This window comes from Emys orbicularis, chromosome 15, assembly GCF_028017835.1.
Source record: "Emys orbicularis isolate rEmyOrb1 chromosome 15, rEmyOrb1.hap1, whole genome shotgun sequence".
NCBI classification, from domain to species: domain Eukaryota; kingdom Metazoa; phylum Chordata; order Testudines; family Emydidae; genus Emys; species Emys orbicularis.
In genome coordinates, this window is record NC_088697.1 from 13,989,051 (window position 1) to 13,996,550 (window position 7,500).

The 7,500-nt window shown below is 68.8% G+C and overlaps 1 non-coding gene across 1 annotated transcript; it reads right to left on the minus strand.

Annotated features, from left to right (window-relative positions):
• Positions 1-4,819: 4,819 nt before the first annotated feature.
• On the minus strand, positions 4,820-4,938 carry LOC135889789 (5S ribosomal RNA). Its single transcript, XR_010562116.1, has one exon. It is a non-coding gene; the product is annotated as a 5S ribosomal RNA (ribosomal RNA).
• Positions 4,939-7,500: the final 2,562 nt, after the last annotated feature.

The window sequence follows — 7,500 nt, forward strand, 5'->3', positions numbered from 1 at the left end:
AGTCGTCCCCCAGACAGTGTGGGTGGGTGGGGGGGGGGGAGGCTTAACAGTCTTCCCCCAGGCTGAGCGGGAGGCTTCGCAGTCGTCCCCCGGGCAGTCCGGGGGAGGCTTAATAGTCGTCCCCCGGGCGCTCCGGGGGGGAAAGCTTAACAGTCGTCCCCCAGACAGTGTGGGTGGGTGGGTGGGGGGGGAGGCTTAACAGTCTTCCCCCAGGCAAAGCGGGAGGCTTCGCAGTCATCCCCCGGGCAGTCCGGGGGAGGCTTAATAGTCGTCCCCCGGGCGCTCCGGAGGGGAAAGCTTAATAGTCGTCCCCCAGACAGGGTGGGTGGGGGGGAGGCTTAACAGTCTTCCCCCAGGCTGAGCGGGAGGCTTCGCAGTCGTCCGCCGGGCAGTCCGGGGGAAGGCTTAATAGTCGTCCCCCGGGCGCTCCGGCGGGGGGGAAGCTTAATAGTCGTCCCCAGGACAGTGTGGGTGGGTGGGTGGGGGGGAGGCTTAACAGTCTTCCCCCAGGCTGAGCGGGAGGCTTCGCAGTCGTCCCCCGGGCAGTCCGGGGGAAGGCTTAATAGTCGTGCCCCGGGCGCTCCGGGGGGGAAAGCTTAATAGTCGTCCCCCAGACAGTGTGGGTGGGTGGGTGGGGGGGAGGCTTAACAGTCTTCCCCCAGGCTGAGCGGGAGGCTTCGCAGTCGTCCCCCGGGCAGTCCGGGGGAAGGCTTAATAGTCGTGCCCCGGGCGCTCCGGGGGGGAAAGCTTAATAGTCGTCCCCCAGACAGTGTGGGTGGGTGGGTGGGGGGGAGGCTTAACAGTCTTCCCCCAGGCTGAGCGGGAGGCTTCGCAGTCGTCCCCCGGGCAGTCCGGGGGAGGCTTAATAGTCGTCCCCCGGGCGCTCCGGGGGGGAAAGCTTAACAGTCGTCCCCCCAGACAGGGTGGGTGGGTAGCTGGGGGGAGGCTTAACAGTCTTCCCCCAGGCTGAGCGGGAGGCTTCGCAGTCGTCCCCCGGGCAGTCCGGGGGAAGGCTTAATAGTCGTGTCCCGGGCGCTCCGGGGGGGAAAGCTTAATAGTCGTCCCCCAGACAGTGTGGGTGGGTGGATGGGGGGGGAGGCTTAACAGTCTTCCCCCAGGCAAAGCGGGAGGCTTCGCAGTCATCCCCCGGGCAGTCCGGGGGAGGCTTAATAGTCGTCCCCCGGGCGCTCCGGGGGGGAAAGCTTAACAGTCGTCCCCCCAGACAGGGTGGGTGGGTGGCTGGGGGGAGGCTTAACAGTCTTCCCCCAGGCTGAGCGGGAGGCTTCGCAGTCGTCCCCCGGGCAGTCCGGGGGAAGGCTTAATAGTCGTGTCCCGGGCGCTCCGGGGGGGAAAGCTTAATAGTCGTCCCCAGGACAGTGTGGGTGGGTGGGTGGGGGGGAGGCTTAACAGTCTTCCCCCAGGCTGAGCGGGAGGCTTCGCAGTCGTCCCCCGGGCAGTCCGGGGGAAGGCTTAATAGTCGTCCCCCGGGCGCTCCGGGGGGGAAAGCTTAATAGTCGTCCCCCAGACAGGGTGGGTGGGGGGGAGGCTTAACAGTCTTCCCCCAGGCTGAGCGGGAGGCTTCGCAGTCGTCCCCCGGGCAGTCCGGGGGAAGGCTTAATAGTCGTCCCCCGGGCGCTCCGGGGGGGGGGGAAGGCTTAATAGTCGTCCCCCAGACACTGTGCGGGGGGGGAGGCTTAGCGGTCTTCCCCTAGGCTGGGCGGGGAAGGGCTGGCGGGAGGCGTAGCAGTCTTCCCTCGGGCGGTCCGGTGGGGGAGGCTTAGCAGTCGTCTCCAGGGTGGTCCGGGGGTGGGGGGAGGCCTCAGAGTCGTCCCTCGGAGAGTCGGGTCGGCGGCGGCGGTGGGTGTCAGGCTTTACAGCCAGCCTCCGGAGGGTGAGCGTCCTCGGACGCGATGCAGCCGCCGCAGAGAGGCAGCCTCCGAGGCTGGGAGCGGAGCACCGAGACTGGGGAGAGGGGAGCAGGAGCCCGGGAGGGGGTGGGGTGGGGGGCCTTCAGGACAACCGGTCAACCCCCGGGGAAGCGGCTGTAAAAATTTCAAAGTCCCCACCGGGACAACAGGTCAACCCCCGGGGAAGCGGCTGTAAAATTTTCCAAGTCCCCGCTCGGCCACCAGGTCAACCCACTGAATCTAATGGGTTGACCTGGTGGCCGGTTTGATTTCCGGCCACCAGGTCAACCCATTGGATTCAATGGGTTGACCTGGTGGCCGGTTTGCTGTGCGGCCCGGGTGTCACCCCACTCCGCGGGCCGCGCGGCAGTGGTCCTGAGGACCACAGAGGGGGGCTTAATAGTCGAGATGGAGCAGGTCCGGGGGAGGCTTAATAGTCGTCCCCCGGGCAGTCCGGGGGAAGGCTTAATAGTCGTCCCCCAGACAGGGTGGGTGGGGGGGAGGCTTAACAGTCTTCCCCCAGGCTGAGCGGGAGGCTTCGCAGTCGTCCCCCGGGCAGTCCGGGGGAAGGCTTAATAGTCGTCCCCCGGGCGCTCCGGGGGGGAAAGCTTAATAGTCGTCCCCCAGACAGTGTGGGTGGGTGGGGGGGGGGGAGGCTTAACAGTCTTCCCCCAGGCTGAGCGGGAGGCTTCGCAGTCGTCCCCCGGGCAGTCCGGGGGAGGCTTAATAGTCGTCCCCCGGGCGCTCCGGGGGGGAAAGCTTAACAGTCGTCCCCCAGACAGTGTGGGTGGGTGGGTGGGGGGGGAGGCTTAACAGTCTTCCCCCAGGCAAAGCGGGAGGCTTCGCAGTCATCCCCCGGGCAGTCCGGGGGAGGCTTAATAGTCGTCCCCCGGGCGCTCCGGAGGGGAAAGCTTAATAGTCGTCCCCCAGACAGGGTGGGTGGGGGGGAGGCTTAACAGTCTTCCCCCAGGCTGAGCGGGAGGCTTCGCAGTCGTCCGCCGGGCAGTCCGGGGGAAGGCTTAATAGTCGTCCCCCGGGCGCTCCGGCGGGGGGGAAGCTTAATAGTCGTCCCCCAGACAGGGTGGGTGGGGGGGAGGCTTAACAGTCTTCCCCCAGGCTGGGCGGGGGGGAGGCTTAATAGTCATCCCCCAGACAGTGTGGGTGGGTGGGGCAGGGGGGGGAGAGGCTTAGCAGTCTTCCCCTAGACTGGCCGGGGGTGGGGGCTTAGCAGTCGTCTCCAGGGTGGTCCGGGGGTGGGGGGAGGCCTCAGAGTCGCCCCTCGGAGAATCGGGGCGGCGGCGGTGGTGGGTGTCAGGCTTTACAGCCAGCCTCCGGAGGGTGAGCGTCCTCGGACGCGATGCAGCCGCCGCAGAGAGGGAGCCTCCGAGGCTGGGAGCGGAGCACCGAGGCTGGGGAGAGGGGAGCAGGAGCCCGGGGGTGGGGGTGGGGGTGGGGGGCCTTCAGGACAACCGGTCAAGCCCCGGGAAGCGGCTGTAAAATTTTCAAAGTCCCCACCGGGACAACAGGTCACGCCCCGGGAAAAGGCTGGAAAATTTCCTAAGTCCCCGCTCGGCCACCAGGTCCACCCAGGTCTAGCAATGGGGTTGACCTGCCTGATGGCCGGTTAGTATCAACGTAGTCTCACACAGGAGGGCAGCTCTCAGGCCGGCCGGCTGCGGCTGACTCTGGGGCGGTGCCCGGTGCCCGGCAGCGAGGCGCGGGGGGGGTGGGGGGGTGAGGGGGGGGGGAGCGACACGGGGCTTACCGGCCCCGGGGCCGGGGGCGCCTCCTGCGGCTTTGGGGGCCGCGGGTCCTCCGTGGCATCCAGGCCAGGCCTCTCCTGCCTGGCCGCGGGGGGATTCGGGGGCGGTCCCGCGGGCCGGCGGCCGGGCGCAGGGGGGGGGGCCCGAGCGAGTCCGCCCCGGGCCCGGGGTCTCCCCCTGCGGCTCAGGGGGGGCGTGGGTCCTCGGGGGAGGAAGCCCGGGGGGAGCTGCAGACCCGCCGTGGGGCCCTCCAGGCCAGGCCTCGCCTGGGTGGCCGCGGGGGGATTCGGGTCGGGCCCGCGGACCGGCGGCCGGGCGCAGCGGGGCCGGGAGGGTCCGGGCCAGTCCGCCGCATGCCCGGGGTCTCCCCCAGCGGCTTCGGTGGCCGTGGGTCCCCGGTGGGGCAAGCGGCGGGGAGCCTGACACCCGCCGTGGGGCCCTCCAGGCCAGGCCTCGCCTGGGTGGCCGGGGGGGGATTCGGGGCGGTCCCGCGGGCCGGCGGCCGGGCGCAGGGGGGCCGGGAGGGGCCGGGCCAGTCCGCCCCATGCCCGGGGTCTCCCCCAGCGGCTTCGGTGGCCGTGGGTCCCCGGTGGGGCAAGCGGCGGGGAGCCTGACACCCGCCGTGGGGCCCTCCAGGCCAGGCCTCGCCTGGGTGGCCGCGGGGGGATTCGGGGCGGTCCCGCGGGCCGGCGGCCGGGCGCAGGGGGGCCGGGAGGGGCCGCGCCAGTCCGCCCCATGCCCGGGGTCTCCCCCCAGCGGCTTCGGTGGCCGTGGGTCCCCGGTGGGGCAAGCGGCGGGGAGCCTGACACCCGCCGTGGGGCCCTCCAGGCCAGGCCTCGCCTGGGTGGCCGCGGGGGGATTCGGGGCGGTCCCGCGGGCCGGCGGCCGGGCGCAGGGGGGCCGGGAGGGGCCGGGCCAGTCCGCCCCATGCCCGGGGTCTCCCCCAGCGGCTTCGGTGGCCGGGGGTCCTCCGCGGAGGAAGCCGGGTGGGTGTTGGGGGGAGCCGGACCCCAGGCGCCCCGACCCGTGACCTGCGGCCGCGACCTCCGACTCGGCAGGAGCGACGAGGGGCTTTCTGGCCCGCCCCCCCCCCCCCTTCTCCTTCCTCCCCAGAAAAAGGAGAGAGAGCTGGCTCGGACCGGGAAAAGCTGCCTACGGCACCTGGGATTCCCAGGCGGTCACCCATCCAAGTACTAGCCAGGCCCGGGACGGTTTACCTTCCGAGATCGGACGGGATCGGGGGCGTTCGGTCCGGTATGGCCGTAGGCACCCGGCTCCGCGCCTCCTCGCCCGCTTTCCCCTGCCGGCGCCCGGGCCTGCCGCACGGCGAGCCCCGGTCGGACTGCCCCGTGCGGCAGGGCCCCCGTCTCTCGCGGGCCCGATCCTTTTTTTTCCTTTTCAAGCTCCGGGGCCCGGGCTGGCCCGTCAGAGCCCCTTCCCCTCCCCCCCCCCCTCCCTCCGGCGTCGGGAAAAATATTTTCCCGGACTTCCAGCGGGCCCGATCCTGTCAGCCGGGGGTGGGGGGGGGGGCAGTCCCTCGCTGCGGCCAGGGAGGGTGAGCCCGGGGCGGCTTGCCTGGCGGCCGGGTCCCGGCAGGCCCGATCCATTCCCCCCCTCCCCGTCCCCCGTCCCCCAGCGGTTCCAGCGGTTCCCCGCCCCGCCCCCGCGCCTGGTTCGCACCCTGTTCCTTCGGGCCGAGGAAGGCGTACCCCGGGGGGAACCGTCCGAGTCCCCTCCCGGGCACCAGGTCAACCCGTGGAATCGAACGGGGTTCACCTGGCTGGCCGGTATGCTTTCCGGCCACCGGGTCAACCCATAGGTTTTAACTGGTATACCTGGTGGCCGCTTTGCCAGGTCAACCCGGTTCTCCCTCCTTCCCTGGGCGCCCCCTCCTCGGAGGCGTCGGGTTAAACTTTTTCCAGACTTCCAGGGGCCCGATCCAGTCAGCCGGGAGGCAGTCCCTCGCTGCGGCCGGGGACGGTGAACCCAGGTCGGCCTGCCTGGCGGCCGGGTCCCTGTCTCTCGTGGGCCCGATCCTTCTTTTCCTTTTCGAGCAGGGGGGGCCCGGCCCGCCCCGGTAGCGCTCCTCGGAGGCGTCGGGCAATTCCCCCCCCCCCCCCCGCACCCCACCCAGACTTCCAGGGGCCCGATCCTGACGGCCGGGAGCCAGTCCCTCGCTGCGTCCGGGGACGGTGAGATGCTCGGCCACCAGGTCAACCCGGAGGAAGCGGGCTGAAATTTTTTTTTCCAAGTCCGAAAGATTGTCCAAGTCCCCGCTCGGCCACCAGGTCAACCCGGAGGAAGCGGGCTGACAATTTTTTCCAAGCCCGAAAATTTTTTCCAAGTCCGAAAGATTGTCCAAGTCCCCGCTCGGCCACCAGGTCAACCCGGAGGAAGCGGGCTGACAATTTTTTCCAAGCCCGAAAAATTTTTCCAAGTCCGAAAGATTGTCCAAGTCCCCGCTCGGCCACCAGGTCAACCCGGAGGAAGCGGGCTGACAATTTTTTCCAAGCCCGAAAAATTTTTCCAAGTCCGAAAGATTGTCCAAGTCCCCGCTCGGCCACCAGGTCAACCCGGAGGAAGCGGGCTGACAATTTTTTCCAAGCCCGAAAAATTTTTCCAAGTCCGAAAGATTGTCAAAGTCCCCGCTCGGCCACCAGGTCAACCCGGAGGAAGCGGGCTGACAATTTTTTTCCAAGCCCGAAAAATTTTTCCAAGTCCGAAAGATTGTCCAAGTCCCCGCTCGGCCACCAGGTCAACCCGGAGGAAGCGGGCTGACAATTTTTTCCAAGCCCGAAAAATTTTTCCAAGTCCGAAAGATTGTCAAAGTCCCCGCTCGGCCACCAGGTCAACCCGGAGGAAGCGGGCTGACATTTTTTTTTTTTCCCAAGCCCCGAAAATTTTTTCCAAGTCCGAAAAATTGTCCAAAGTCCCCGCTCGGCCACCAGGTCAACCCCATTGGAGCGAATGGGTTGACCTGATGGCCGGTCGTCTCGCGGATGTCCGGAAGGGGTCGCCACACGCCGCTTCGGCCGACCGAGAGAACCACGAGGTCGGACGCGATTCCAGGTTCGTACCACTGAAGGGGGGGGGTTTGGCTTTTTCGACCTGTCTTTTAAGAACTGTGTGCGGAGATTTCTGAGGACAGGTTTTTCAGAGCCTGTGAGAACCGGAGCTCAGCCTAGGGGATCAATCCGAGTATTGTTGTACCCCGACCTTGCCAGGGGGGGGAAACGGGCACGTTTGACAGCGGAGGGCACCCGGCCCTCCTCCGAGACGGCCTGCTTTTCCCGGCTCTTAGCTCATGGGCCCCGCAGCGGCCGGGACCTGAGCTCCGACTGTCGGCGCCCCCCGGAGGGAGGGGGGGCCCGCTCCTCTCGCGCCCTCTGATCGATGTGGCGCTGACGTTCGCGACGGGAAGGGCCCTTCGCGGGCCGGCACCCCAACCGCGGGGCCGTCCGGTGTTCAGGCGGATCGGGACCCTCTTCCTTTTCGCGTGCACGGATCCAGGGACCGATGGGGACTGCCCTCCTCGGGGCGGCCCGGGCACGTGCCCGGCCCTTCGTGCGTGGGGCCGTCTGGCCGAGATCTCCGCCGTGTGAGGTCGAGCGGTTCCGGCAGACCACCCAGGGGTCCGAAAAAAAAACCCAGGGAGCCGCGAGGCTCAGCAGGGCCAAACAAGGTCGCGAGAGCGAGCAGGGGCGCGCTGCGGTCCCCCCCACCGCACCCGATAGGACCACACCACGCGGCGCGGGCCGCGGGAGGTGAGGTGGCCCTCGGCGTCGGTGGGACCCTCGTACCGCCCTCTCGCTGGAGCCCCAGTAACCCCT